Source organism: Sparus aurata, chromosome 13 (assembly GCF_900880675.1).
Source record: "Sparus aurata chromosome 13, fSpaAur1.1, whole genome shotgun sequence".
Taxonomy (NCBI): domain Eukaryota; kingdom Metazoa; phylum Chordata; class Actinopteri; order Spariformes; family Sparidae; genus Sparus; species Sparus aurata.
The window spans coordinates 17,810,870-17,819,829 of NC_044199.1; positions in this window are offsets into that span (position 1 = coordinate 17,810,870).

Here is an 8,960-nt window from a genome sequence, read left to right on the forward strand (position 1 = left end):
CTTTTATCTCTTATCAGTAAGATGCAAAGGAACTACAGAGAAAGGAACGCTACGTCTGAAAGTAGTTAGCAAAAATACTCACTAAACTGAAATTTAATAAAGTTGGATAACACCAAAGTAGCATTTATTCATGTCTTCTGGCACTCCACTTCTTTGGAAAGCTCAAATGTTTCACAGTAACACTCAGTTATACTTGAGCCAAGTGGACAGCAGGGTTTCTGTTGTACCGACGACTACGATAAATCCTCATCACCATGTTTAATTTACATGTTTGTTCTCCATTTAGTCTTAATCTAACCTAGATATATTTAAGAGACACATTTTAATTAGAACTCATGCAGTCCTGGGTGTGGTTTGGGGCCTGGATTTATCAAACCTCTAAGTTTACCACAAAAGATTGCTGTAAAGAACCAATTTAGAAGTGACAAAGTTCTTTACTGAAAGAGAAAAATAAGGCTTATTCATTGAACAACTGACTCACATCTAGCTCACTGTAACAAAGATTTTTACATTTTGATTGATGATGATTTCTAATAAAAAAAAGGGGGTCGTTTCTGTGAAATCTTTCATATCTGTTGTAGCACTTACGATGTTGGATGTTGGAATAGCAATATATTCCCAGTATATTAATATAGGGATAGAGAAGCAACAAAAGGAGCCAGTCTGAGATGTGGAAAAAAAGAGAAAACTAAACTAGAGAAGTGAAGAAAGGTTGCAGCTAGTAGATGACAATAATGGTGACAATTTAGTACAACTGTGCATTGAATGGAAGAAGGTGGTAATAACTTATGCTGTGAAATGGCATGAAAATTGACTTGACTTGACTTGACTTGACTTATAGGGCATGACCAGCAGAGGAAAATCAGAGCACAGACAAAGCCAAGTTCAAATAATTACTATAAATATAGCCTTTAATAAAGTTATGAAATCATTTGATATGTGATTTTCTTGTCTATGACCTGGTGCAGGTCTGCAACCGAAGTCCTGCTTATAAGATCAGTAGATGTCAACGTGTAAAGTGGTTGAAAAAATTGCTGCACCTCAAACAGCTACAACATTGAAACACAATGGTCAGTGATAATCACCAGACAGTGTAATATACTGTACATAAGCCAACCTTTTGAATGGGCAAATGCAGATTAATGGCAAGCTGCTTCCATTATTCAAGCATTCTTTAAAGTTATTTTGAATTGTAGTGTTACAGCAGAGCAAATGACAGATGATCATGGTGGTATCTATGGGCAGTGCTGCAAGAAGTACTAACGACAACAAACGAGATCTCATGCTCAAGTTTATCATGTGTACAAACTGCAACAAAAAAAAAACACTGCAAGCTTACATGGACTTCAAGTAGCTTATAATAATGCCATTAGAATATTACTTATGAGATCGAGATGGTGCAGCGTAAGTGAAATGTTTGTGGCTGCAGGAGTCAATACCAGCTGTTTTAAGAAACACCTCTGGCATAAATTTACTTGCCGTCCTAATGTCGTTGGAAATGAAATCATCTTGGTTTTATCAGGTTTTAGCATTATGAGCTCCCAGTTGTGGAGATGCAGCTGTAGCTTTGTATATATACTTTTTACACCTTTAAACCACAATCTTTACTTGTGGATGTTATTTTCTTGCATGGACTATTGTGCCTGTTATCTGGACCCTGCACCTGTAATAAAGTTTGAATTGAATTGAATTGAATAATGTATATTGAATTAAAAGATCTGAAACATTATGACTTTTATTTCAAAATTTGTGAGTAGTAAGAGTGAAGGGTTTTTTTTGTCTTTCTTTTCTTTTCCACTGGCTATTGTCCTTGGTAGCATGATTGAAAAGTCTTTGGTCCATTAAGTTTATACACAATGTTCTACAATGTTCAATGTGCTTCACTGATTACCTCTTCATGTTGTACACTCATTTAATCTTCATGTGTTTTTTTTCTCTTTTCACCACATTGTTTATTACGTGCTAAGCTGTTGAAAGTTTTCATGTGCGTCAGAAAGTAGCTTCATAATAATTAGTATTGCTGGAATTTAACACAATAGACAGGTTGCTGTGGGTCAGCACAACCTCCTGACAATGTGGAAACAACAAGGCCTCCAATCAAATCCACCGTGAGTGAATCTCTGGCTCCCTGTGGCTTCTGGTGCACAGGTCACGCTTGTGTTTACCCTTTCTTTCACCTCCCTCAGAGATCTGATAAGGCTCTCTTTTGGGGTCTAATGTTGTGAGTTTACTCTAAATCCTACCTCAGATTTGGGTTTCCTGCAACACCTCTTCCTGATGGGGGTACAGAACACAACCTGCTTACGTAAATAAGACGGGGGAGAAGGCACAAGGAGCCAAAGGTGAGACCCTGTTGCCATATTTCACAAGAGCAACCATTGTTTAGCTCCAGACTTATTCCTTGCCATGCAAAGTAGTTTCCGTTCTTGCAAATGGCCTGAGCCAATAAATTTGTTGCTAACAGTCGGAACAGACAACTTACTGGGGAGATTGTGACAAAATAGCGTGGGGGAGGCTTCTCCACAAACACAGGAGCCGCTGTGCGTTGGAAAAACACTGCCTCACCATTGTTTACTGGCAGACACAAATATGTTGTCATCAGGCTAACAGTCAGGGACATTTGTGTAACATCAAGAATAAGCAACAAGTCATTTATTTATATATTGATTGATTGCTTGATCGATAATTTGATTGATTGATTGATTGATTGATTGATTGATTGACTGATTGATCGATTGATTGATTTTTTTGTTTACTTTTCTCGTAGAGCGATATGATTGCTATACAGAACGGCACAACAAGACAGACTTTATGTTCCAAATGTTTTCATTTTTCACACATCATAACATGAGGCAGGACCGATCACCAGGACCTCTGCGCCCGCCTCTTTCTGTTAGAGGCTGGTGTGATTGTTTTTGGGGGGTTACAACAACAGCAGCAGTTCTTCCCAGAGGGTAAAGGTGAGGCCTCTAGGACAGGCCATGGACTTCCCTCACAAATAAGCAGCTTTTAAGGATGTCCGTTTGTCCACCCTTTTTTTCCGTGAAAAGATCTGAAAGCACAGTCACTGACTGTCATCCCCACTCTCTCCTCTTTCTTTTGCCTCTCATCTATTTTTAACCTCTTGTTTTTGTGAAGTTATTACGGGAGCTCTAAAGAATGCTGCCCTCCATCACCACAAGAAAAATGGCAAAGGATGGTATTTTATCCCTCTTTACAATGTGGATGATCAGCTCATAGACACTGTTGCATGTTGTTTTTTTTTTTTTTTCCTCTGATTCATGCAAGCTCAGCACAAGAGAGAAAAACTAACAATATATACAGTTATTATTTCCCTATACTTTGACATTTAAATGGGGGGACAGTAGCAGTGTTTTACTTTATGTTGCTCTTGTTAATGTTAGGGGGCAGAACTCGGATGTGCAGAGATGAAAAAAAAAAAATGTGAAGAGATTCTGCATCAAAACACTAAGATCTTTGTTATACATATTTTTTGGTTGTTGGGTGTGTTCTCACATTATCTTACATTACCATTTTCCCAAGGTTAACGCTGTGTTTCATGTGGTTACCTGCAGTTACTTCTGGGATAGGGAAGTTGGTGAACAAAACTAAACAGGTTACTTTACTGTACATTAGCAGTAAGCTAGCAGCAGGACACACTGAGTGTGTGTGTGTCTGTGTGTTTCAGTTCAGGACAACTCTCAGAGAACTCCGTACTCACAAGAATATCCAGCTCTCACTTCTTCTTCCTCAGTCTTCGCTTACGTTTAATCTTAGCATTGCATTCGTGAAGTGCATTTCTCCTCCAGCTCCATACGTCATACAACATTACAGAACATAAACACAAGAAAATGGAGGTCACACTCTAGAGCTGCTGTCAGGTTGATAAACGGGTGTGAAGATAAGTCCGCTTCTAAAAGGTGAAAGTAATTTCTGAGCTCTCCTCAGAGCAGAATCCAACCTGACTTCAGGTGTTTAAAAACATTCTGGTTAAGTCAATCATGCTGCGTGACATTATGCTCCCTGGAGCATATCTAAAGTTCATATAGATTGCAACCAATGCAAAAGTAGAAGCTTGCAAAACAACATTGTGTAATGTTAGCTAGGTTAAATGCTAACGTTAGCGGTTGAGTTATAATATGTTGTTTTACCTTCAACTATGGGCTTATCTCCCTCCTGATTGTGACTATCCATAGTTTTTTCAGTTGCTGAAAAACAACCATTAAAAGTTAGTATAAGGATTTGTCAGATTCCTTTGGAAAACTGGAAAACAGCAGTGTGACATTATGTTTTAAACAACATCATCTGGGCTTCCAACCTGAGCATGATTTCAGAGGAAGATGGCAAAGGAATATCATCATGAATATGGTCTATGATGCAGAGGAAAGGAGTGAGGATTGTCCTCTGTCAGAACACACACTTGAGTATTCGGTTTCACTTTTCTCAAGGAAATTTGTCATGTCTGCAAATGTGCCTGGTTACAGACAAGTATATTGTTCTGTATCTTAGAATTGTAATCTCCTTTTCTGCTAAATGTATGTGAACTCTTTATACCTAGAATGCAATCCATGCAGACATTTCACTAAAGGCCAAAAATGTCCTGGTGCTGGTGGTGTGAAGTTAAAATAGTCAATACAGAGACTGTAGGTCAGAGATACATAAAAGTCAATAGTCTTTATTGTCTGGGGACCATGAATATCACATAGTTTAATGGTAATCCATCTACTATCCACTGACCAGCCAACAGACAGACAGACAGACAGACAGACAGACCAACAATGCAATCCACAGATCCATGCCACTATGGCTAAAATAATTTACTTGGTGCTCTGCTGTCGTGCTGATCACCACCTGGAGATCAGAGGATTTTCATGTACGTATTTACTGCTGTATCACTGGTTGATTGGCGTTGATGCTGAGTGTCCAGCTGTAATGTGGCCAGGTCTGCGAGGCCAGGGGATGTGCTCGCATAAATACAGACAATCAGGACCAACAAAGCCTCCCCCTGTTTTTTTCTCACTATTATATAGACGTCAAAATAGTTTAAACAAAGGAAAACAAATAACTCCACAGGTTGGGATGTTTACAGTGTAAGTGGCATCAGGCCAGCACAGACCTGAGCAAAATATTTATATCCATGGATCCACCCAGGATGACTTTTAGCACAAATCAAGTGTATCAACATTCAAAGAAATAAAGGCTGCTGTATGCACGTGTTTTTCCGATGAATTTCATGAAAGACAAATGATTTTGTCCGAGGTTATTTTAGATTGTAGTCCCTGTTTTGAACAAAGGTGAACTTCATGCACTCCGTCTGTGGCCAAGCTCGAAGAACGATGATTCACTGTGATTGCTCATAATGAAACAAACAGGTTGGCGTGTCTGCTCGGTCTGATGTGGAGTTGAGTGGGCACTGGCAGGCAGGGCCGCGCACCTCCTCATCGCTAAATAAAGATCCACTTGATGGATACGCTCGGATAACATAAATCAGGATATCCCATCAGGAGTGACGAAGTGCACCATTGTTTTGGTTCAAGTGGGCAGCCATCCTGACAGACAGTGTACGCTGGTCATGGGAGAGGACAGGAGGTTCTTTCTATTGAATCTTGCCCTGATGGGTCATGTCAGAACGGGGGCGTTTGTGTGTGGTTACGCAATGGGTTGGCTGACAAGGTCACAGCTAAAAACCACCTAGACTAAATAAAAAAAAAAAAACTGTTATTCACTGATGAAGTTGCCACTTTCTGATGATCAGATAATGGCCATTAAATTCTTTAGTCATTGTAAACCAAGAAAAATAGAAAAACATGGGTTGAGGGTTTCAATGAATTAGGGTTGGGGCTGTTGAGGGATGTTAAAATGTATCTAAAAAATCATCAGAATGATATTTCCTTCAGTGGGTTAGCAGGTGCTAACAAATGTAATTTCCTTTTCGATGTCGATTTCTCATGAGCCTCTTGAAACTCTTATACAGGTCTGAGCAAATGCCATAAATACCGGTTTCAGACCAGATCATACAGATAGGCCACATCATGACTTATTGGTAGTAGAAAACATTGTTGTGGTGTAGTATTAGATCAGACTTCAGCAACCTTTACTGTAAAAAAAACTTTTCAACCACTTTTGCTTTTCTAATGAAAGTAACACCCTAAAACCTTTAAATTAGCCTCTTAAGATCGTTAATAAACATAAATAAGCATTCACTGATATTTTCACATGCACAAATTTGCATTTCCATTTCAACTGCACCATGTTTTGGTGCATTTATGAAATTATAGAATGTGCCTACAAGAAACAAGAAAGCCGATTAACATGTTGTCATTTTTATTGGGGGATGCTATAACCAACAAACCACACAAACTGAACACTTGTGAAGTGAAGAAAATATGCACTGGCATTTGTAGGCCTACTTCGAAACAGAGTAGCCATACAGAACTATATGCAAAAATATGCAATATGAAAAATTGATAAAATAAAAAATAGCCTTCTTTGACAGTAGATTAAATGTATAGCAGCAGCCTAGCTTTAAAACCAGTAAAGAAGAGTAAAAGAAAAACATATGTTAGACACAATTTAATGTTGTTTTCAGAGTGAGGTAATCCTCTTTAGCCACATACATCAATCAACTCTTGGGACTGAGCATAAAACAGAATTGGAGAATGTAACAATCATTCAAGGCCTACAACAATAATAATGGTAAATAATGTCATTTTTCGGCAAAGTCACAGGGAGCCACTGCAGAAAGGCAAAAGTGGCGCTTGTGGTTCCAGAGCAGTATTAAACAGCCAAACACAGCAAACAATAAAAAGACATAGATACTGTTAAAGGGACCATGTAAATTCAATTGTGTCTTACAGTCCCGACAGTTGATTTCTGTGAGTCTACATGACTCTAAAAAGGTAATAAGTTACTGCAAGTGATTCAAATAACTCAAGTAAAATGTTTAGTGTGAAGAGTCATCTATCTACACAAAATGACATGTTTCTGAAAAGGATATTTTGGTTTTCTTGAAGCTTAGAAATCTAAAATCTTTGATGGGGTTAAACTTTGAAAGCCCCTGACGTTGTCCTTTATTTATTGCTTTTAACAGACTGACCAATGCTCCCACCTTCATGTTGGAAGTGTACAGCACTCATTTGGCTGATATCTGATACTTCAATGAGCTGGTAAATTCAGTATTAGTCCCTTAGTCTGAGGAAAAAACTGTGGAGGAACCTCGTCCAGACTAAACAAGCCCCAGTGATCAGAACTGACCCCTCGCAGCCACAATACTTGGTCTTAATTGAGTACTTTTTGATATATAGAGGTCTGCATGAGAAGAAAACAAACCGAAAAGACTGGAAGCATGAAAAGTGCATCTCAGTGTGAACAAAGACAGGGCTCGGCTTGCTTCCGAAAACAAACAGCGAATACAGCCAGATGGATTTTCCATCGCAGAGCTGTGTTAATGAGAGGAAGCAGGGGAGTGCTTCCCAGGGATTGTATTGTGATACTGAGCACCGTTCCTCCTTTAACGGCTTGATCGAGGGAAACCTCCAAGAGTTTGGCCCTCATTCCTACCTGCCCTCCTTAGTCAGAGGCGGTAATCCCCGTCTGGGATACCTGGAAAACAGTTGCCCAGCATCCGCCCTCAGGCTGCTATATGAAAGGATATCTGATAGTACTGATATACATATGACTCAGAAGTCACACTGCCAAACTTAACATTCAGTTGATGCCAACTTCTCTTAAAGTTCTTCCTGTTCTGGCCCACAAATTCGTGGAACTTATTAATAAAAACAACAAGTGCACGGTGCAGTCTAAGGTCAGAGATACGTGAGACCTATTGTTGGAAACAGGTAAACAGCTTGAAGATATCTTAAAGGGTTTTTGAAGCCTTTTTTTAGAAAAATGTTTTGAGTCTTTTCCTCTTGTTGCATTCACAAGTTTGCATGCTGAATGCTCAATTTAAAACTCAAACACATGTCAGTGAGAGGAAGTTGCTGCAGGACTAAACATATTGCATGTAGCCAGAAACGTTTGATGTGTGAATGCAACAAGGCAGTGTTCTGTAAGAATGTTACAACACAAATTATGAGAGGATTTCTGAGCAGCGGCCATCATGAATGTCAATACATCTGGAGCAAACATTGACAGACAGTCCACTTCTAAACACCTGCAAACTGGATTCATATTTGGTCAGCACTGCCTGGTTTGACTGGGTTTATCTGAGCTTGGTGAGCTCTGTTTTAAAGCAAAGCAATCTCATATTAAAGAAAACAGTACACTTAAATATGGCTGTCATTGCATAATAACCACTGCCAAGGAGGTTATGTTTTCACCCATGTCCGTTTGTTTGTCAGTTGGCAGGACTACACAACAACTACTGAAGGGTTTCTACGAAACTTGGGTGGAGGATGGGTCTCTGCCCAAAATAGACGCTATTTACCTTTTGTGTTGATCCGGCTAAAGGCACAATTCTAGGATTATTTTCACACTTGCATGGACTTAAAGAAATCGGGTGTATTTAAGTGGCTGGTATCCTTGAGTGAGTATAATGTCAGATGGATCAGAACAAAAAATCGATCAGTCTCCCACAGCAAAATGGAGATTATGATTAGGTCCGCAGCATTTGTTTTTCCTTGTAGTTGGCTGTTACAGATCTGGTGGCCTTAAAATGTTGTTGTACGTTTAGAGTGATTCAGGGCTATCAAGTGATTCAGATCAAGCTTGACTGAAATATTCATTCAAATTTGACCGTTGTTCTTTCGTTGTTCTTTTAGATGAATGCCATTTTTTCCTCATCTTTAAAAACTGTTTTATTCTTGCATTCTGCTGTCCTCTCAGAAGTTAAAAAGGTAGGCTACAGGTAAATTTTTTTGTTAAAAATAGGATATCTTGTTATTCATTATACAGGTGCCGATAACTGTTTTCCAAAATATATTTCTTATATAAGACAGATGTGCTTATAATGTACTGTT